The sequence below is a fragment of the Neopsephotus bourkii genome, unplaced genomic scaffold (assembly GCF_033783945.1).
Source record: "Neopsephotus bourkii isolate Nb327-2 ecotype Australia unplaced genomic scaffold, CSIRO-AGI_Nbou_v1 NB_1016, whole genome shotgun sequence".
Lineage (NCBI taxonomy): Eukaryota > Metazoa > Chordata > Aves > Psittaciformes > Psittacidae > Neopsephotus > Neopsephotus bourkii.
Genome location: NW_026901505.1, coordinates 2,490,055 through 2,512,229, shown reverse-complemented (window position 1 = coordinate 2,512,229; position 22,175 = coordinate 2,490,055). Strand labels below are relative to the sequence as shown.

General features: G+C 48.6%; 1 long non-coding RNA gene across 1 annotated transcript in view; it reads left to right on the top strand.

Moving 5' to 3' along the window:
* The window catches only part of LOC133215878 (uncharacterized), a 95,159-nt gene that overhangs the window by 20,825 nt on the left and 52,159 nt on the right, over positions 1–22,175 (top strand). The window lies entirely within an intron of this gene.

Here is a 22,175-nt window from a genome sequence, read left to right as displayed (position 1 = left end):
TTAAGGTCTCAGGGCCCTTTTGCCATGTGCAAAGCCTCCCTCCTGAGCGGCTGCAGGCACAAACTCACAAACTTCCCTGCTGCCAGGAGGCCTGATGCCATCAGTTGCTCCTAATGCAAACCTGACTTTGCATTTGGTGTGAGCACCCTGAGAGCAAGAAAGCCAACCCTTTGGAGATGGCTGAGAGGCCACAGGGGGGATTGAGGCTCTTGAGTTGCACTGGGGAGAGATAAAGAAAAAGGGGGTGTAACTGCAAAGCAGGATGAAACTGGAGCCCAGTCAATGCTGGGGTATAAATTTGCTTCTTGTGCAACTCAAGGTGGCAGGAGGAGCCCATGCCAGCACGCTGGGGGTTCTGTGCCACAGTGGGGAGAAGCTCGTGGTGGATCAGTGGCAGGGATGCTCCAGGCTGGGCATCTTTCCCACAAGGTTGCATTTGCCTTTGCTGAAAACTGTCCCCTGAATGTGTGTGATGGCAGGGAGGGAAGAAACCAAATGACAAGCAGGCAGTGGCAGCCTTTCATGTCTCTCAAATCTTTCATCTGCAGGTTTCAAAGCACTGTGTGAATATCAGCTGCTGGGCCAGCTGTGTGAGGACCTGCTTTCCCTTTTAGCTCTCTGCCTCGAGCTGAGCAGGTCCCAGGCTGCCAGCAGAACTCCAGTGAAGCTTGGCCACCCCTCTGGCTCTGCATGGCCTGGAGACAGCAGCACTGGCAGTGATGCACTGTGAGAGAGGTGCTTCAGTCCCCACCAGCCACTTCTGAGTCCTCAGAGCAAATAGCCAGGGACTGAATTATTACAGCCTGGATGCGGCCCTGAGCTCCCTAAGCTGGAAGGAGACAGGTCCTACTGCTCCCCAGCTCACTGGGCTGAGCTCCCCCAGTGCCCTATGCTGGGAATTGAAAGCACATCCCAGCCTCCATCTCTTCCAAACGGGGATACTGGTGGCACTGGCACACAGACCAAAATGCCTTTGATGTGTTTATCTCTGCAGACCAAAGCATGAATCTATCTTTAATAAGCTTATGATGTGCTGGAGCTGGAGAGTTTTCCCCTTGATCAGCAGCCTGTGATGTGTCTGGGTACCAGAACTGGGGACTGGCTGCTGGGAGCTTCTCAAGTGGCTGGTGTGTGCAGTGTGTGTCCGCAGAGGGATCCCTCCTTCAAAACAAGACTGAAATCCGCTCAGGAATGTCTGCGTCAGCTCAAGTTGCTGGGGTGCTGATTTTGTCCAGGCCCCTCGCTTGGCTCTGCTCTAGGAGTGATCTTACATTTGTAAGTGTCAGGATGGGAAGTGCCATGTAGGGATAAAGGTCTGTGGTTATCAGGGCAGGATCCTCTCTCCAGTCTCCCTGCCCTAATCCATCCCACTGCTGCTCCCCCAGCTGCTGGAGATGGGGCCAGGCTGCCGTTGCCTTTCCCCAGGCTGGATCCATTGGTCCCAGCTCTGCAGAAGGATGCTGCATGCAGGGTGCTTGGGGTGCAGTGTTGTAGCAGCCTCAGGTATGCAGGGGTGTCTGGGTCATGGGGGAACCCAACACTTCTGGAAACCCCTGAGCAGAGGAGGTCCTAGGGCTCTGACCTTGTGCAATGGCTGGGTGGCTATGGAGCTTCTGAGGGGCTGTATGGCCTGGTGTGCTAGATCTGAGTTAACTGGAGAGCGTAGCACTAGAGGTGTGAGAAGGACAGCCTGCATAGATCACACAGTGAGGTGAAGGAAAGCAGCTGGACCTAGAGCCAAAAGAAGCTGTGCAAGAGTATTCCTGCTGGCACAGACCACTCTGCTCTGCACATCTACAGAAGCAACCTGGGAAGTGGCAGATACAGTACCTGGGTATGCTGTGGCTGGAAAGTATGAGTGGTGGCAGGTTCCAAAAAGGAAGGAGGCACTTGAGACCCATCAGATCTGATGGCCAAACCACAGTGCGTGCCCTGGCAGTGTGGCCACCTTGGCCAGGCTTGCTGGGCTGCATGGAGTGGGCAGCAACCGGAGACACTTGTAGCTGGGAATTTCCCCAGGCAGGCTGTGCTGAGCCATGGAGTGAGTAATGAGCCAGGGAATAGCAAGGAAAAGTCTTCTATGTCCTATGTGTGTGTGAAACAGCAGTTATTGAAGGCTTTAGCAATGCTGAAGGTGGGGAAGTACAGGACTCCTAGAGCAGGGATGCGAGGTTTGGCAAACATGGGAGCTCCTGAAAAGCTTTGCATGGTGAAGTTATGCCCACATATGGCAGTTCAGCTCTGAGCAGGGCTCGGAAGGGCAGCTGTGTGCTGCTCTCTTCAGCCTGGGCTGGGTTTGGAAAAGCCAAAGGAGGAAGGGAAAGAGGAGCAGAAAATACCTGGAACACACAGCCTCTGGGTGCGGAGCTGCTCTGGGGCAGTGCAGGCTGGGCAGAGCTGGCGGGGTGGCCCATTGGGTTTCAGAGACATTGATGTGAGCTCTGGCAGAGGATCCAGGGTTGGGTTTTGGGACTTGTGCTGAGTTCTTTCTTCTGGAAAAATCCAACCTAAAAAGCCATGGAAAGACTGCTGCCCTTCCTGGCCGGATGGGAGAGGCCAGCATCTTTTACTCGGATCACCTGAAGACTTTGATTTCCAGTGGATTATGTACAGGGGGAAAAGAAGAGACCTTCCCAATGTGTCAACATGCTGCTGTTTTTTAAAACAAATACTTCCCAGTGAAATCTTGTCCTGGACAAAGTGGTGAATTATGACAGAAATCTCTGATATTCCCTGTCGGGGCTGTGTGAGCCAGAGCACACTTGTGGGAAGTAAATATTGCAAGGGAAGGACCTGTAAAACAGCACCAGCGAGTCCAACATGGGAGCCTGGCACTGTGCAAGGAACTGCTCCTGCCTGCAGACCAGTGATGGGAGACCCTCGCTGTGCTGTGGCTGAGGTCCAGAGCAACATCCTGCTTGTGTGTGTATTTTTGGCATGCCATAAACCCTGGCTATTCCAGGAATGTTTCTTTCCAAAGGCAGGGATACGTACTGGAGAAGGAAAGGAGGCTTGGGCCTTTCCCACCCCTCTGTTTGCTGCAGTGCTGATCCCAAGGAGGCTTAGCAGGACCCCATCTGCTGTGATACAGTGTTAGACTATAGACACAGTCTGTCATATATTTCTTAAGCTTCTCCTAGTGCAGAGGGAGGATGTTAGAGGTTTGTTCCCAGGTTGTCAGTCTATCTGTGTTATGCGACGCTCTCCAAGCTCTAACAAGAGCTGGAGGGTGCTGGCTGGCTTCACACTCGCACGTTGCTCCTTCAGGCAGGTGAGTGTTCACATGTCCAAGGTCCCAAATTCATTGGGACTCCTAGAATAGGGGGAGAGCAGTTTGTATAACACCAGTACAGGAGGTTTCATCTCTCTGATGCACTGTAAAGAGAAAGAGGAAATGTTGAGGTCTGTGGGAAGAGGTGACAGCCATTACCCCCAGGCAATGAGGCTGGGAGGGCAGTGGGAACCTTGGCATAGCATGTACCCACCGGTGTGCATGAGATGTCCCCAGGAAGGGAGCAACCAGTTACGGCTCCGATGAGTGGGTCTTTTATGGGCTTTAGCACTAATCCTGCCAAATGCAATTGTACATGTCCTTGTTTTCCAGATAAATATTTAATCCTCTTCCAAACGCTGCTGAGATCGTGGCCCGGGTGATATCTTGTGGCAGCAGGTTAATCTGGGGCTGTGCAAACCTGCTGCCCCATCCGGGTGTGGAGGAGGCTGAGCAGTGGGTTACTCTTAGTCCAGGAGCAGAGTGGGAGGAGGGGATGCTTTGGGATGCAGCTCTGCTCACACCCCTCCTGGCATTTTTGGGCCCTGTGTCAGGAAGGTCTGCCAGCGCTTGCAGGAATGAGCTGTCAGGTTTTAGCCTGGGGCCAGTGGATTCTGGTCTGTGTATGTAAGATCCTGCTCTGATGTTGGTTCAGTGATTTAGGATTTCTGAGGGCTGGAAGCCAGCTCCTGCCCCGTGGCTTCACAGGGAGGTTTGCCTGCTTGAGCCCCAGGTGCTTTGAAGCATTTCCCTGCAAAGCTGGCAGGAGGCTGTGCTGCTGGGCATGGGGGCAGGAATGAGAGGATTAGCAAAACGCTCCCCTGCAGCGGGACCGCCATGGGGCTGGCAAGGAGCACAAAGCTCGGAGCATGGACTGAGCACGGGCATTGCCCAGGCAGGCTGCCGGCTGCTGCTGCCAGCTCACACCCTGCCCGGGCCCTGAGCTGGACCTGCTGAGATCCTGCCTGATCTGCCAGTGCGGGCAGACGGGGCACGGGTCGGCCCTGTGAAGACCAAGAGTTGCAGAGGGACCATAAAGTGGCTGCCCCATCGCTGGTAGTGTTCAAGGCCGTTTTGGACGGGGATTTGACCAGCCTGGTCTAGTGGAAGGTGTCCCTGGCATGGAACTGGATGAGCTTTAAGGTCGCTTCCAGCCAAATCATTCTACGATTCTTTGAAGCCAGTGCAGTGCTGAGCTGCTCCCAGCATGAGATTAAGAGCTGGGCACCAGTGTGGATGTGCGTCACCAGCACGTCCCTGCACGCAGACCCTGACAATGAGGGCACCTGGGGGGGGAGCAGCATTGCAGCAGTGTGGGCAAGCTCAGCCAGGCCAGGACAGAGACTGTGACACCCTGCCTGCGACCTGCCGTGCCTCTGTGCCAGACTGCTGCACTCTCCATCTCCCGTCCCACTGCAGGTAACTGTAACAATGGGAGCTGTGGCTGTGGGATGCTGCTCCCTGGCAGCTGCACGTGGAATGGGGTAAAGAAACAGAGGATCTTTCTGTCCTGACCCACAGTGTGAACGTCCTCTGCTGCAGGTGGGATTTCTTACAGTCCTGGCTGATACCAGCCTCCCCCTTGTCTCCTGTGTGTAGGAGGACCTGGAGCATTTACCAGGGTGAGCAAAGCCAATTACAACCTTTCTCTTCATGGAGGCTTTTCTAGCTGAAGAGCTTCAAGGGTGAGGAGCACACAAGGTAGATAGATGCCAGGAGGACGTGTCCTGTGGGAAAAGACTGCAAAGATTTTGAAGGAGCAGATGTCATAACCTGCATGTATTAGCGGTTTTGCCATAGGGAAGGAAGGTGGAAGCTCTCTACGCTATGGCAGGAGAAATAGCAGCTAAGGACTTAGCCTGCAAAAACTAAGATTAATTTAGACCTACTCATCATAAGGATATTCATGCACTGCAAGGAATTTCTTAAGGGATTTTAAGTTAGACAAAGTCCCAAAGTCCTGGAACAGCTTGCAGGAGGCATCACCAGCAGCAGCCACCCCAGAACCCATGCATTGCTTTCACATCTTCCACATACACAGCTCCTACATACTATCAGCTTCTGGGAACCATCAATTTGGGAACAGCAGTAGTAGCTCACAGCAGAAGACCTGCTGTCTTAATAATCACCTATGGAAAAAGAATCAAAACAGGCAGTGAAATGAGCCTGAAGCCATCTCCCTGCAAGCCACAAGCTGAGGCTTGTGACAGGCACTTGGTGACAGCCGTGCTGATGGAGGAGAGCAGACACTGTTGTGCCCAGGATGGGCTCACCCCATGTGGACTGGTCAGACCCATCCTGCTTTCTATGGGAAGCATGAGAGCAGGCATGGTGAGGCAACAAATGCCCAAATGTATGTTTTTTTTTCTCTTTCCCCTTACACAGCCTGGAATAAGACCAAAAACGTAGGGCTGGAATCTCTCTCCAGACAATTAATTATTGCAGAGATACAATTTGTTAAGCAAGAGAGGCTTTTAATTTGTAAGAGCTCATCTATTCTTATTGTATCTTTTAAACTGAAGGAAGTGGAGTTGATCAAAATAGACTTGAAATAGAAGATTTTAATTTAGGGGCTATGCTCAACGTGCCGTCAAAAATAGGAAACATCTCAGAAGAGCACGCCCTCCCCAGAAACCCGGCTGGAGGCTGCAGGGAGTGCTCCTGAACAGCTCAAATCAGTACAAAAACACTCATAAATCTTTTATGAGTGAGATTCAACTGGACTTGCTTGGGAAAGGCAGGACTGTCCCCATTGCTGATTGCTGCCCAGGTGCTGGTACCCTGCCTGCAGGGCTCTCACCGGTGCAGTGTGGGATGTCCAAAGGGATGCAGGGGATGAGATCTGAGGGAACCTAAAGTATCATTTGCAGCCTTCCAGGAGGTGATGGGATCAGAGCTGTGATCTGCTGCCCTTTGGGAAGATCCATGGAGCTTAGGTTATACAAGAGATGGAACAAGGGATGGAGCAGTTAATTTCAAGAGGTCCTGGCTGGGCAGCTGAGCCAAGTCCAGCACTTGTTCAGCCCTCCCCTTGTTCCAACCTATATGTACCCCACAGTGGGACCCCAAACTGTGAGTCAGGTGGTGAAGAAAGTGAGAGAGAACCATGATGGGCCTGGGAAAGGCTGTCACGTTGTCATCGTTGCTTAGTGGAGGGACAGGACTATCACTGTGTCCCCTGTGCTGGGACAAACAGCCTCAGTGGGTGAGCTGGGGCTGTGCACGTGCCCAGGGAACATTTGCAGTTTAGTATCTTTTTGTCAGAAAGCACGAGTTTGTCAAAGCTGCCAGTCTGTGCAGAAAACGATCCGTTTTGACCAGTCTTCTTATTGCACTTATTCTTTTGAAGTATCTATATTTAGAAATCTTTGTGAAGTCTCACATTGACACTTCTCAAAGGAGAATGGTTTGGGTTTTGCTTTGAAACAACTTATTTAGAAATTTGTGCTCATCTGCAGCATTACAGTTATGCTGGGCTGTAGAAAAGGCTGGAAACAGAAAGGAAACGACCCCCCTTGCTTGCAAAGTATATTGAGATCCCAACTTTTTGTCCCAGTTCAAGCTGGGAATTACCCTCTTTTAAGTCTGGGCATGGATGCCATTTCTTATCTAGTTGAAAAGCTGCATGAAACAGCCAGTGACTGGAAACTAAATGCTGCTTTCTGTAAAAGACAAGAGATTGTCCCCAACCAAGGCATTGCTCCCTGAAGACTGCAGGTCCATTGAGAGCAAGCTTGCTGTAAAGATTCTATCAGGTGGATGGAGGAGAGGAGCCAGCCCGTGGGCAATTCAGTTGGAAGCAGAATCGACTCTGTTTGCTTCAGTTTAAAAATAATAATCTATAATGAAGTGAAGGCAAAATGGGAAATGGGTAGAAATTGAATTAGAGCTGCTGTTGTTCCAGTACTCCCCTGCGGCCCTCTGCAAGCTGAGTCCCCCGCACCCAGCCTCATTCCCAGCCCTCTCCAAAGCCTGCAGAGGCACTGGTAGGTGCAGTGGATTCGTGTTTGGGGGTGCCACCTTCTTGGAAGGAGGGTGAGAAATTCAAGGGTAAATCACTCCAAATAAACAAACTGATGCTGCTGCTGGGCTCTGCAGCAAGAGCCTGCTAGCAATGGGAACTATGTGTGCTGGCTCTGTGCGGCAGCATTAGATTAGCATTTATGATTAGGCACATTGCAGTTGCAACTTTCTGCTTAGCAGAGCTGGGGTTTTCCTAGAAATGTCTAGAAATCAGGTGGCAAGTCAAGTGCTTCAGTTATGGGAAGGAGAATTAGTACTCACGTGTATGCTGCAGGCAGGCAGGAGTTGAACAGAATGAGATGTTCCTCCAAGCATTTTTGGTTCGGACCAAAAGTGGTCCCAAGTCCTGAAGCTGAGGTATTCCCACATCTATGCTTGAAGACTCTTGCTTCTGGTTCTCCATTTACCTTGGATATTTCAGGCCTCTGAACACCGTGAGCCCACTTGATGTTGGGCTGACATCATCCATAAACCTGTTCTAGGCCTGATCCAGGAGCTGGGTGCTGGTCTCCCACAGCCCACAGACTAGTTCCTGTCCCCCCAGGCTCTCGGGGACTTAGTGGTGTGGTGCTCTAGCAAACATTTTGCTGCTGTGGAAGTAGATTAGATCTCCATTTCTCCCATTTACAGAGGCAATATTTTATCTGTTAGTGTTATCAGGCTATCTGGCACCCTTGGGGGAGTGGAAAACAGGGTGATATGTTCTGAGCTCCAGTTCCCCCTTTCCTTGGACTTTGCTCTATGCCTGTCATGTGGCATGGGACACCTGAATGATCTGTAGTTGGTGGAGTGGCATTTTTCCCTCTTTTAAGTAATTTTCTCTTCTTCTTTCCCTATGCTTTGTGAACGTTTTGATAGGGAGGTTTCAGTGTCAGGTGTTCAGTACTAGGGGATAGGAGCCAGCTGTGCCCATGACACGAGCCTGCAGCCCTCTGATTCTTTATCTGGAGGGATGTGACATTTCCATGTCCATTTCCTTGTTCCTGTTATCCTTGTGTCCTCTGCACAGTGACAGGATATTAGAAGGATGAATTAGTTTTGGATCATGCTTGGACTAACTTTGATCTATACCCCATCCTTTCTGTACAGCAGCTCCATTTCTCCTTCCCTTTTCCTCTGATGTAGATGGCTAAAACTTCTCTTGTTATTGCCATCCTCTGCAAGAGCCAATTCAGCCTGACCCTCGCCAGTTCTCACTTTATGTCTTGGGCGTTTCAAGGCATAGGAGTAGGCTGCCTTTTTCCTTTGCAGCACAATCCTTTTACCCCTTTCCTTATCAGCTCTCTCTGTCCTTTTATGTAGTGATTTCCTTGGCCAGCACAAAAGCCCTTTCTGGTCTTGAGATACACGATCCAGAGATCAAAGGTGCAAAACCACCAAAGGAGACTCCAGGCCATCTGTGTACAAGTCTTCAGAGTCACCAAGCAGCTGGTTTTATACTTAGGAACACAAAGTCCATCAGGAGTGCAGCCAGCAGCATGGTGTTGGGCTGGGACTGAGGGCCCCAGCAGCAGCACAGGGATGGAATAAGGACCACAAGGAACAAAATTCCTCATTCCCAAGGATCAAGATGAGAAATAGTCCTAGTGGTTTATTTTTGTCTCCAGCACTCTTCTGTTTCTGGGGCACAACCATGTACTGAGCTATGTTCAGAGCCTCAGCACGGTGGCTGTTCCACTCCGGCCCCTCGGCAAGATTTGCCCTGCTTTTACATTGAAGGTGGATATGGAAAGCAATGTCACCTGCCCTTCCTCATGCTGCTGAGTTTCCAAGCTGGGAAATTTAACATGAAAACTGGCTGCAGCCATCTTGCAGGGCAGAAAGGGAGCATGAGAGTTGTGCAGGATTTGGGGCTTGTGTGTCCCAAAAGATTCATTAGGGAAGGAATGGTAACAGAAGGCTGAAGGCAGCTGGACAGGAATGTTCAGTTGGCTACATGACAAAAAAGAAAAAAGCAAGAAAAAAAGAAAGGCCAAAGCTTTTGGCAAAACCCACCAGAGTTTTGGGACGGCCAATCTTGGTATTTGGAGCTGCGTCCTACCCAAATCATTAGTGTCTCTGCTTTGGGAAGGATGAGGGCTGCAGAGCTCTTCCAGCAGCACTGTCCTCCCTCCCTACATCCAAAGCATCCCACTGGCTGTGTCTGTGCTGGCTCCTCTTCTGCTGTCATGGAAGCTGTTACAGGGCAGCTGCTTGTGCCCTGCTGTGCAATGCTCAGCTCAGTTACTTGCTAGGTCCTGGCTGGCTGCTCATCACCGACGAGACACTTGTCATTCCGGTACTGGAGGCTAAACCCATCCTTAGTGATGAGTGGAGTCTAAACCACATCCCAGCCAGGACTGCAAGAAAAGCAAAGAGGTGCTCCATCCCCCCCCATGTCCTCATCTACACCTTTGGGCATGGCCAGGGACAGTTTCATTTTAACCTATGTCACCTGGAGCAAACATCTAGTTCTGGTCTTTCTGCCTTGTCTCTCACCTTACCAGACAGCCCTTGTCCTTCAAAGCCCAGCTTGAAAATACCGCATGCTGTTGCATGGGACCACCACCTTCAAGCTGTATCCTGAGAAACCTAATGGTTGTACTGCCACTCTGATATGATGGAGCAGCCGGTCCTTGTCATCACATTTTGGCCATCCTGTTCCTCCGCCTCTTCAAAGAGAAGTGACATCCCTTGGCATCTTTGGCTCTGCTGCCTGTACATTAGCTCCTGTTCCCAGCCTTCTTCGTGGGAGCTGGTGGCTTTGACTCCTGCCCCATTGCCGAGGCCAGTGTGACTTGGCACAGGGATCCAGGATCAGAAACTGATGGAGTGGTGCAGGGTAGAAAACGTGTTCCATCTGCCTGGGATCAGAAGAAACATCCACAGAGGCCAAAGGCTGCTGCAGCAGACAGGAGTCTTTCACTTTTCTGCCAATACAAGTGTTTTTCCAAGGCATAACTGTTGCCAGAAATCTATGGAGTCAAGACCTGCTATTTCTTCACTTCTAAACAAAGTGAACCATAGTTTGCTTTCTGCCAGGGAGAAAAGCTCTTGTCTCAGGGAATAAACTCAGACAGAAAGACAGTGAGCTCGTTTCCTTTCTCATTCAGTAGTGATAAATTTGGGAAGAGGGGAATTACTTGCAGGAGTTGGGAGATGGGTGCATGGCCTGGACATGCTCTAGTCTGCATGGGGAAGCCTCATCAATACTTGCAAGATGTTTTAAGCATCTTTCCAACCTGTTCTTCCTTTGGAAGCAGTTGGGCTCCTTCTCCCTGGTGGCATAGGCACTGTGAGCATGACGAGCTCGCTGCCACACCGCCTTTGCAGCTCAGCAGAACCGTCATGCATAAAATCCCCAGGTAATTTACCCTGAGTGGGATCCTGTGATTTGCTGACATTCCTTATAAACTGGAACGAACATAAAAGAAATGAATGCAGAGTTGCTAATTTGGAAACTCATTTTAAGTAAATCCTCACTGATGTGGTAACGGTTAGCAGGGAGCCCTGGTGATAAATAATAGTTGCTTAAATCCTGAATTGGCTATAAATTGGCATGAAGGAGCGGAATCCCCTGCGTGAGGCTCAGCTCAATGAGTTAGTCTACCCTACACTCAGCAGCAGCCACAGGTGAAGAGAGATAGTTTTATCTGTATGAGGTCGTGGTAGCAGATGTCCTGACACACGTAAACTAGAAGATCATGTGCATCCTCAAATGTCAGCTCTGGTTTATATTGCTTACTGCTTCAGGGAGCTGTGGGGCTTTACACCAGCAGATTATCCGCCTCCCTTCTCTGCTGAGCACTCCTCCTTTTTAGCTGCTTGGTATAATTGCATATAAACTGGGAAGATCCCGAAGGGATCATTACTTTTCTGCATAAACTACTTTCCTTATTCACATTTCACATCATCACCTGCAGGCATCCTTGATACCAAGCAGTGCTTTCTTGCAGGGCAGGGTGGTTTGCACAGGGCTGAAGTGGTAACAGGCAGAGAGCTGCTGTGCCCAGGGCTGGATGAGATGATGTGGTCTGAGATCTCTGCAGTGGTACCCAAGGTGGTGGTGGGAGCAAGATTTCCTCATAGACAACTCGCTTTCCTTCCTGGTGGGTCACCCTCCCCAGCACCTCTGTGATGTTTGGTCCTGGAGCGGGGAATAGGGCATCTCCCTTCCAAGATGCTCGGGATGGATCAGAAGAAGGGCCATGGTCAGAAGTGTTGTATCAGGTTCTCCCTCCCACGGCAGGGCTGCTTGGTGAGCATAAGCCACCAGGCTGGATCCGCCTTTCAGCACCGTGTCGTGATGTGTAACAGCATCTGCAGGCTGAAGGATGTGCAAGGAAATGGTGAGAGCAAAGCTTGGACACACACTTTCTCTGCTGAACATGACTGTTTTTTTGGAAGCCATGAGTCTGAGCTGTGAGGAAGATGAAATCAAAGTTTCCTTTCACCACATTCTGTCTTCCAAAAGAGCTGCTGCTGCTTGTAGGTTGCTGTGATTGCGGCAACACCTTCATGGTGCACAACATTTGCTTGTCAAAAGGGGAAATTGTGCTGCTAACACTGCAAGTTTTGTTGTTTTGGGTGGCTAAGGCGTGAGTCAGCCAGCAGCCTGCAGTAGGTGGTCACATCAGCCAGGTCCCACAGGTAGCTTCCACCAACGCCATTCTACAAAGCAATTGCAAAAGCAAACTGCAATTCTTTGTAACCACAAACTTTGAAGACTACATCTTTGTCTTGCAAAACCTTGTGACCAGAGCAGTTGTTTGTTGCACACATTGGGAATGAGTCAGAGCTCAGCTTTTCAAGTATGGATCTGGCAGTCAGCCCTAAAAGTTAAGACTTTATGTTGGGTGAGTTAAGACTTTCTCTTGGGTTTCCTCCATCTGTGGCATGTCAGACAGACCCATCTATAGAGATGACAAAGACCTGCTTCTGCTTATCTGGAAATGAAATTGTTGTCTAGGTTGTGAATTGTGGTAGCTAGACCACAAAAGCAAGGCAGCTTATCCAGCACAGAGATATGGAAGATCTTACTTGACTATGTATGCACTTATGAACGATGTATAGTTCAGTGTTTCCTCTGGTTAAGGATGTTCTAAACTCACCAAGTGCTTTCATTTATTGTGTGGTTTTTGGCCCCACTCCTCCTAAACATTACTAGCTGTGGCAAACCCATAGCCAAGATTCCTCCACAAGAATTTGCTTCACATTGAATTATTTCTAAGGTTTTCTTAAATCCCACAGGTTTCTTCCCCCTGCTCCTTCCCAGCAGAGGCTGATTTATAGCATACATTCATGTATTTTTAAATGCCCCTTCTATATGATAAGCTTTCTTGAAATATGTTACTATAAGAGACACCGGGGAGATAAGCCCTGCTTGAGGCATGCAGCTTTTGACTGCATGTCCTTTGAAAGGCATGACATGTTTAAGAAACACCTCATGTTAGACAAACTGTTTGCAGGCTGAAGACATCCAACAGCAGCCAATGATGAATGTTTTATGCATCAGAAGATGAAAATCTCATTTTAATCTTGCTCGACTCATGGCCAGCTTGCCGTGAGACAGGCTTATGGATTGCTACTACCTTGTCTTCTGAGTGCATTTCACCCCAGTCACCAGGGCAGGCGGTTAGCAATCCCCAGCTCCCAGAAGAACAAAGGCAGCATGATGCCATCAACTCAAAATGACTCAACAACCATAACTCAGAGCAAGAGGCCTCCATCTCAGCAAGTACCATGATGGACTTCTGACTGGAAGATCCTATTCCTCCTCAGTGCAGGGTGGTTCTGCTTATATGGGACATTGGTTTTTATGAACTCAAAACAAGCTCAGAGCTGGATAGAAGAGCTACAGCTGTGATTATAACCAGTTTGACCTTCTGAATGCTTCTTTTCCTCGAGCTGAGGTTGGAACACAGCTTTCCAAGCCAGAAGGCTGATGTCAGGATTGCTTCATTCAGCAACGTTGGGTAAAGGCTAATAAACACCACTAAGAGCTTGCTAATAGCTCCAATTAGACTGCAGCTGATGCTTCATAAGTGGTTCTCTTTCCTCCTCCTCCCCTTTCCTCGCAGCTATTTCCTGGTGGAGTTTAGGAAGGTAAGGTGGATTAATGCTACTTTGGGAGACAGTCAAGAGTCCCAGCTGCAAAATTACATTTTTCTCTTGGCTTTTTGTTTGCAGCAGGTCTGGCAGGGATCTCAGTGCAGTACCTGCTTCTGCCAGCACTGGGTTGAGGTGTGTTGCTGAGAATAAACCTAATCTGGTAGTTTAATAGACGAGAGGTAGCATTAAAAAAATGCAGCTTTGAAGAGCTGCTTACCCCTGCTGTTGGGACCTTTCCTGCTTGTGAGAGAATCCACAAGTTGTTTCCTCAAGATATATGGGCAAAAGGAACTGTGATAAAAAAGTTTGAAGGAGCTCATGCAAGAAAAAGAAAACTTTGCTGTAGTTTGCTCTGTGGTTTGGTTCTTTCTCAGGTTTTTTAACCTTGAGTACTTCTTGCACAGGAGGGTTGTGCATCAAGACTTTCATTGTCTTGTGGCATTTGGGGGTTTTAAAGTGGATTTTTAACCTGTTATTGAGCAAGGATCCTGACCGTGAAGGCACAGGGGTGCCCAGTGCTGTACAGAGGGGGTCCCTGTGGGCTTATCACTGTTCAACATCTATTCCTCAGCCATCTGCCACGGCAAGGCCTGGGCTGCCCTGGCCCTGGTCCAGGGGTCGTATCACCAGAAATACTCTGTGATGTTCCAGCCCTTGCATTGGAGTGTCATGTGCTGTGTTTGTCATCCTGATGCTCTGTTTACAGACACTGGGTTTCCTGTGTGTGAACTGGCCTGAGCTGCAGCATTAGATAGGCTCTTCACAGCAGCATGATGAGCACCATTCACCTCATTGTAGCGTGAGGTGGGTTGTAAAGCCTTTGCAGAGACTGAGGCAACAGTGCTGTGGGGTTCTGCTATTTCTTGGCGTGAGGATCCTAATTCTGGCTCTTTTCTTCCACACCTTTGATTACAGTTTCTATAATGTGCCTGAACAACCTGCTCTGCAACCTTCTCCACAGGGATTCATGGGCATATTTTGAAAGCATCTGTACTCTAAGCCCCCTCAAAAAAAAACAAAACAAAACCAACAACCCAAACCAAACATACTTTGGAATATGCACCCAAGCAGATGACTTGGAAATGGCTGTTGCGTAGTGCCGGTGTTGTGGGCAGGCATATGTCCTCTGATTCTGTGGATGTCAAAGCAAGTAAGCGCAGTGATTGTGTTAGCAGGTCTTGTTTCCTTCTTAACAGAAATAAAAGCAAGGAGCAGGTGGGATTCCTGTGGGGGAGAGAGCTTTGAGAGATGCCTCATTGAAACATCTTTAGAAATAAACCAAACATCTACAGCTGGGAAAAGTAATAAAAACTGTCCCTCCCACAGCCCTGGACAGTCACTGCAAAGCAGGGTTTTGTTCTGTGTGTATCTTGAGCTGAGGGTGTAGTCTCCCTATACATAAAAAAGAAAGAGCTCTTGAGCATGGGCTACAGTGTTTGCTGCAGTGTTTTTGTGGCTTTGGGTATGTGCTAAGGGTGAGCTGGGCTTAAACCACAACAGGGAAGTAGAGGAGGGTAAGATGAACACCAGAGGCCTCTGTGGTAATAAGCTGCAGCAAGATGTAGGTGTGAGGCTGGTGAGCTGCTCTTTGATGACTGGGCTACAGTCATGACATTGATAGATATTACAAGTGAGGAAGGTGGGCTGGGAAACCTGTTATTGCTCTCTTGACCTAAGTGATGCTACTGGTCTGTGCTGGAGGCTGAATAGCCCAGCTATTTGTGTGTATGGAGCAGGGTGGGTGGCAGGCAGCAAGGGTTTGGGACAGGACTGGTACTCTGGTCCCTGCGAGCTGGCTGGGAGATCACAGTGTTGTTTCAGTTGCAGCATCTCCCTGGGGTGCAAGTGGTTTCAAATGGTGGGTGTGTATCTCAGGGTCCAAGGGAGGTTTGCAAAGAGGAGTGTGCTTCTGGGCAGGGATTTAGTCATATCGAGGACTAGCATAGAATAACCTTCTTTCCTGTGACAGCAGGGCTAGGAGCATTGGGGTTACTTCACTTTCTAGAGAAAAGCTGAGTTCTTCCTCTGGGGGCTCAAGGGGAAACATTCTTTGAGATATGACCATGCTCCTGGCACATAGTGTGCTGGCGACAGCGCAGCGCTGCTGAACGTGACGGACATGACTGCTCATTATTCCCAATATTCCTTCCCAACTGCTCTTGGACAGCAGTGATTTTTGGGGGTGGCGAAGTCACATAGAGCTCATCAAACACTGCATCAGTGCTTGGAAGAGATGGGCTTTATTTGGAAACACAGAGGGCTTCCATACTTCCTGGCAAGCCGTGTTGCCCTCATCCTGTGCTGAGGGGCTGCAGTTCCCGGCTGACTGAGGTGGTGCAGAGCTTGTTACTAACCCTCTACGTCCCAAACCCTTCTTGTACTGGGGAAGTGCTCTCAGGGGTCTGGAGCACCTCCCATATGAAGATAGGCTGAGAAAGTTGGGGCTGTTCAGCCTGGAGAAGAGAAGGCTGTGTGGAGACCTCATAGCAGCCTTCCAGTATCTGAAGGGGGCATATAGGGATGCTGGGGATGTACTTTTCATTAGGGACTGTAGTGGTAGGACAAGGGGTAATGGGTTCAAACTTAAACAGGGGAAGTTTAGATTGAATATAAGAAAGAAGTTCTTTCCTGTTAGGGTGGTGAGGCACTGGAATGGGTTGCCCAGGGAGGTTGTGAACTCTCCATCCCTGGCAGTGTTCTAGGCCAGGTGAACAGAGCTTTGGATGACCAGGTTTAGTGTGAGGTTTCCCATGGCAGGGGGGTTGGAACTTGATGATCTTAAGGTCCTTTCCAACCCTAACTATTCTATGATTCTATGATTCTAAGTGAATGTGGAGGTTCTGGCAGCCTCTGCCTGGATTTGTCAGGCAGGGGGAATTTGCGACATTTGGTCCTTGCCCCCAGGAGCAAGGAGGGGTCTGAACCACCCTGACCTCCTGCTGTGTCTGCTGTAAAACTGAGAAGATGTTTTGTGCTGTACTAGTTTGGAAAAATAAATGTTTCCTTCTGTATTTTGTACCAAACAAACTGCTGGGAGATTGATAGAATTCCTGTCCTGGCTTTAAGTGGGAAAAAACCCCCACCAACCACAAAGCAAAGCAAGCAAGTTGAGACACAAAGAGATGGAGCTTTTTAAAAGGAAAAAAGGGCCCTGGGTATGCTGTAAGCCACATGCTGGCTCCTGAGGTCTGGACTTGTGCTGTTGGTAAAGGCAAAGCTAACAAGACCTTACATGGTGGTTTTGGGGGTTTTGAACCGGGTTCACGTGTTCCTGGGAAAACTGTATTATATGCTGTAGGCCAGATGCTGATGGCACAAGTTGGGAAGCAAGTGTCTGACAGCTGCTATGTATGCTCTAGGGGCAGCCCTGGGTGCATCTCCTTCCCCAGTCCCTTCTTCAGTGGTCCCCTGGGTTCCTTCACATAGAAGGATGTCAGCCTGGAGGTGGGGGCATTTATGTGATGGCTGCTGGCAATCTTCTGCAAGGCATCCCTGTGCGTTCACACCTGAGCAAATGCTTTGAGTGTCCTGAAACAGTTTGAAACAGAGCAATTGTGAGGACTGGATTGTGGTAAAACAGGGGAGGAGCTGGAGCACTTTCTGATTGGAAGTCTGGGAGGTCAAAGTGTGACTGATGTGAAATGGCAGGAAATATCCCATTTTAGAGTTTCCTAGGAATTCTTTAAAAAGGAAATCCTAGATGCTGATTCAAAGGAGCTACTTCCTTTAATGAAATCTGGGAAGTTTTGGTGGGTTTTTTTAATTCTTTTTTTTTGGGTCTTTTTTTTTAATTCTTTTAATCTAAATCCAAGCTAAATCTTTTCATTTATAAGATTGGTAAAATACATGGCAGAATAATTTTGAAATGGAAAACTGATGGGGGAAATTCATTTTTTACAAACAAACTTCTGAAGAAGTAAACTGGAGATTTCATCAAAATCAAAGCATTTCTATACAAAACCCCTGTTTTGCAGAACAGCCTTTCCTGTGAAAAGCTGTGCAGCTGGGGAGTTGCTGGGAAGGGCTGCGTGAGGCAGGCAGAGGAATGCTTGCAAGGAGATGATTTCATTGACACATGTCAGCTGAACTCAGGTGGCTCACAGCCCTAAATTTTGCATGACAAAACCCCTCCTTGCTCTTTTTGGAGATTGGGGCTAGCTTTGTTCATGCATCCAGGAGACTGGAAACAGCCAGAGACTGGCAGCAACCACATAACGTGGTTGGATGGATTTTCAACCTTTATTTAAATGTCACTTTGTCAAAATCCTTTTGGACACTTTGCTTCATAGCTCAAATCCTGTCCTTGTATAGGAAGGCCGGGCGCCTCTGGAGCTGCTCTCAGCAGGGTCTGATGTGAGAGGCGATGTCGGTTGTGCCTGACACCAGCCAAGCCTGTCTGATTATCCAGAGCGGAATTGGATGGCAGTGCTGAGCTATAGCTATTAAACTGGGTACCTGTGGATCCTACCCAGTATGCCTGTGTGTTACAAGCCTACACAGGCTTCCACAGTGTCTGGTACCAGCAGGCGATGTTGGTGTCGTGGATTCTGTCATCATAATTATCATCATATCCCACTCCCCTACCTTGGTGTGATTTGCTGCCAGTGTTGTACTAGCAAAAGTAGAGGGAAATCAAAAATCACGGTGTTTCCAGTGTACAGATAGCAACAGAAATGTTTGTATGGAAGTTGTGACTGGTGTAATCTTGGTTGTTAGACAGCTTTAAGTAGGACTTAAAATAGTCAAAGATGCCAAAACAAATAGCAATGAGATAGATGGTCTATTAGGCACAGCTTGTTTAAACCACTCAGTGCAGGAAGATGTTTACTTGGTTTGTTGTGCATTGGCTGTCCAAAATAAGAGAAAAAAGGAGTATGGCCTTGGTGGACACGCCACCAAGGAATGGGCCAGCACCAGATTTCAAGTATAGCACTGGGTAAAGCCTTTAAAGGAAATGTATCTGCTCAGTTCTTCTTTGGTTCTTGGTCTTGGGCTTGCTCTTCACCTTGTTCAGTGTCCCACGTGGAGGAAAGATCCGTCACTGTGTTCTGAGCCTAGAGTCCAGCCACATTCTCACCTGCCCTTCCATGAACTAGAGAAACAGGATCCCAAAGACCGGTCCTTCTGCTTTTATCTTTGACTGCTTGGTTGATCTTGGTGTTTTTCCAGAGCAGGACCTTTGTCCTGATTTTTCAAACATTTAAATCCCAGTCTGGTGTAAGGATCTTACTGATAGAGCAGGAGGAGGTACATTCACCCTTTGGTCCCAAAGTAGGCTACCAAGACCCCTAAGGTTCCAGGAGACCTGCTCATTTCCAGTGACTGCTACTTAATGCTTGGGCCACTGAAGCCGAGATGCCATTCACACCTTCCAGGCATGTGAATAAGTCGTGCAAGCAGCTTTTATTAATGGCATTACATTTCTCACTTGAAGTCCCAGTGTGAACCCCAGTGGGAGAACATATGGCTGTTGGGAGAGAGGCCACAGCAAAGCAGACAGCCAAAGGCAGGTGATGTGTGGGAGAACACGTGTTCTGCCAGCCAAAGGACAAGCATAATCTCCTATTCTGGCCAAACGTGGAATTTGGCCTATTCTGGGAAGAGAAGCTCCTTTCCTATCTCCAGCAATGACCTTTGCACATGTGACATTCAACAGAGAAAACCATAACTGCATGAACTAATGATTTGCAGAGAATGAGCTTTCCTGAGGCTATGTAAAAATGGGTGGTGTTTGTCAGCAGCGGGTAGATACGGAACACAGGCGTTTCAGGACCAGCTGGCTTATGTATTTTTAAGTCAGTCTGCTGTGGTAAAGCTCTAAGTAACCAAACTCTGCCCTGGGAGTCCTGGCTGTGCGAGGGGGTTGCCTCCTTACAGCCATCGCTTGCCTCAACTTCCACCAGTCCGCTGAAGGTGTTATCTCTCGTACTCTTTTTACTGGTTTTGTTTCTGTCCATGTAATTACTTATTCACTTGTTTCCTAAAGAGAAAAGAAGCAAACCAAAACAAGTTGGATGGAAAAAGAGATGGAGACCTGCTTCAGTACTGGAGAACATGAGGAATTAATTTCTGACATCCTTGCCTTGGTGCAGTCCAGGCTTCATTAAAGCATTTGCAAAACTCCTCCTGGCATTCAAGCATGCGGTGGAATAATTTGCATCTCTCTATAGACTGAACCAGTATCTGCCTCTGGGTTTGGCTGGTCTCATTTAGAAATGTTTGTGTTGCTGCTGCATGGAAGGGACTCTTTGTACAATCTTTTGCATAACAAAACAGTGTAGAGTTTCAGCTAGGCAAACAGCAACAAACCAGCTGAGGAGGTGGTGAGTCCCTGCCACAGCTGGTTGACCACATGGAGAAGCAGAGGGAGAAGATGATGGGACTGTGCTTGTGACCATGAAGATAGGATCTGACCTTGGTGCTTAAGTCTCTATCATAGAAAGATCTTGGCCACAGAGGTAAGTGGATGGATCTGGGCGTGCAATCATCCTTATCCTTCAGCAAGCTGTGCACCCCCCTCTGAAAACCCATATTTGCCCTGCGTGTGTGATGTGGTGCTGTGATTACTGCAGGATACCCAGAGCCTGATGTGGTGTTTCAGATCTCCATCAGTCAAATAAGCTGAAATTAAAGTGAGCTAGCTGCGCAGCCTGACCTAGGGAAACGTGTGTCTGCACATGCCTGGTGCTGCCAGCCATGTGGGCTCCCCTGGGAAGCAGCGGATGGGCGCTACACCAACATGGAACTTAATTTTCTTTTCATTAGAAAAGGTGGGAGCCTGTTAGGCTATGGTGAGGGTGACAAGATGAGCCAATTGGAAGAAACACTGCCAGGAATTTAGCTCTTCACCATCTCTTGAATGGATAACATGCACACTGCAGGTCTGCTGGACATTGGCCTGCAGTGGCTTCGGTGGGGTGGGCGATTACGTGCTAGCATTGCCTGCAGGGACATTTAGTTTAGTTTTGTTAAATAGAGCAAATAATACGTAGGGCATGACACATGTATTGTGGGGTGGAGATGATGGACTAACTGATCTGGTGTGCTGCTGGAAACTTGCATTGTGCCCTGGGTGCAAGCTGTGATGTCAAGTTTTTTAGGTATCTGGTGGGAGAGCATGGACTGCTTCTTCCAGCGTAGATGGAGTCCCACAGTATTAGACATGGCATTATTCTCACATGCACATAATTATATGTAGCAACTACTTTTAAATAGTTTGAGGCAATGTAATGACTGTAATTAGGCTGCCACATACAACATGAAAAAAACCCACCCCAAACACAGAACGCATTGAGCCAGGACCTTATTAGTAAGAGAGGAAAGTTTAAACAACCTGAACATTTATTATGTGCTTTATGAAAGCTAATGGCCTAGTGCTGGCTGTCCCCGTGGTTTGACACCTCCAGGTATGACTCGTGGTGCAGAGGTGCTGGGGTTGCAGTAGTCCCCTCCTGCTTGTCTTATCTCATTCCGGAGTGATGGTGCAGGTCCCTGCAGGTCCCTGGCTCTGCTAACCCCCAGACAGCTCTTGAGCCTGAGATTTTCAGCAGAGCAGGCTCACTCCTTAGGCCCAAAAGAAGCGGTAAACAGCCTGTGCACTGAAGTAGGAACTCACAGGAGCGAAGAAAGCCAAAGGCTCTTCCACCAACAAAGCCCAGCTTGTTGCTTTACCCTCCCATGAAGCACCATGCTAGCACTAATCCTCATGTGGCAGCCAGCCTAAGCTTTAGCACGGGGTTTATTAGCAGGTTCCCATAGCACTGCCCTCCCTGGACATCCTCTTCTCCTCTGTACTTGCTGCCATCTGACCTGTGTGAGTGACTTGACTGGGAGAGGCTGCTGGGTGTTTACAAGGAGCTTTGCTCCTGTTTCAGCTCCTGTGCCCACAATAGCAACACCAGCATGAGTGCATCTTTAAACAGGCAGGCACTGGAGGGAGGGGAAGGATAAAAACCCTGGATAATGACTGAAATGTCAGACATTTATTATTAACTTTGTCCCGATGTTGACAGCTGAGCCCATTAGAAGCTGCCTTGATCAAAAAAAGCCAAAGGCAGATCTGATTCTTAAATATCCCACTTGTTCTTTTTGGCCCAGTTTTTGAAGTCTTTAGAAGAAAATATAATTTAAGAAAATATTTACAGGCATGAGAAGTGCAGGATTTTGTCATGGCTGGTGGCTTCACAGACCTGCAGGGGGCAAGGACAGCAATTAAAGAGCAGGAGGGCAAGCAAATTCTCCCCTCTCCTTTGCAGCAATATTGTTAGTCTTAAAAGTTGAAGTGTGCGTATTTAGGGCCGGATGAGCAAGAAGTCACCAGTCTCAACATAAGGCCTTGAGGAGCTCTGGATGCTTTCAGGATGTTAAAGTAGTAGTTGTGAGCAAGGCTGAGGTTTAACAGGCTTTGCTGGGAGCTATAAAGGTGAAATGATCAGTGCTGTGTTGTGTGTGCCAGTGAAGCAGGAATGCCAAAGAACTGCTCTGAATAATGAATGGTCTTTGCAGGTCAAAGCCTCCTGTGAGAAGGCTGGTAAAAAGGGCTCATTGGAGCTTACCCTTAGCATCAGCCGTAGATTTCAGGTTTGGATTAGGGTAAGAATAGAAGACAGCAGTAGGAACAGGGAGAAGGATAGAAATTCTGACCTTGCAGGAGAGATGGAAATAAAATTGTTTACTGAAGACTGAGGCAAGAGTATAAATGAGAAGCTCTTCAAATGTGTGAAAGCTACAGAAAAGAGAGAAAAAAGGCTGTTTTCTCTGTCATGGCTAGGGGAAGATGCCATGAGCATAA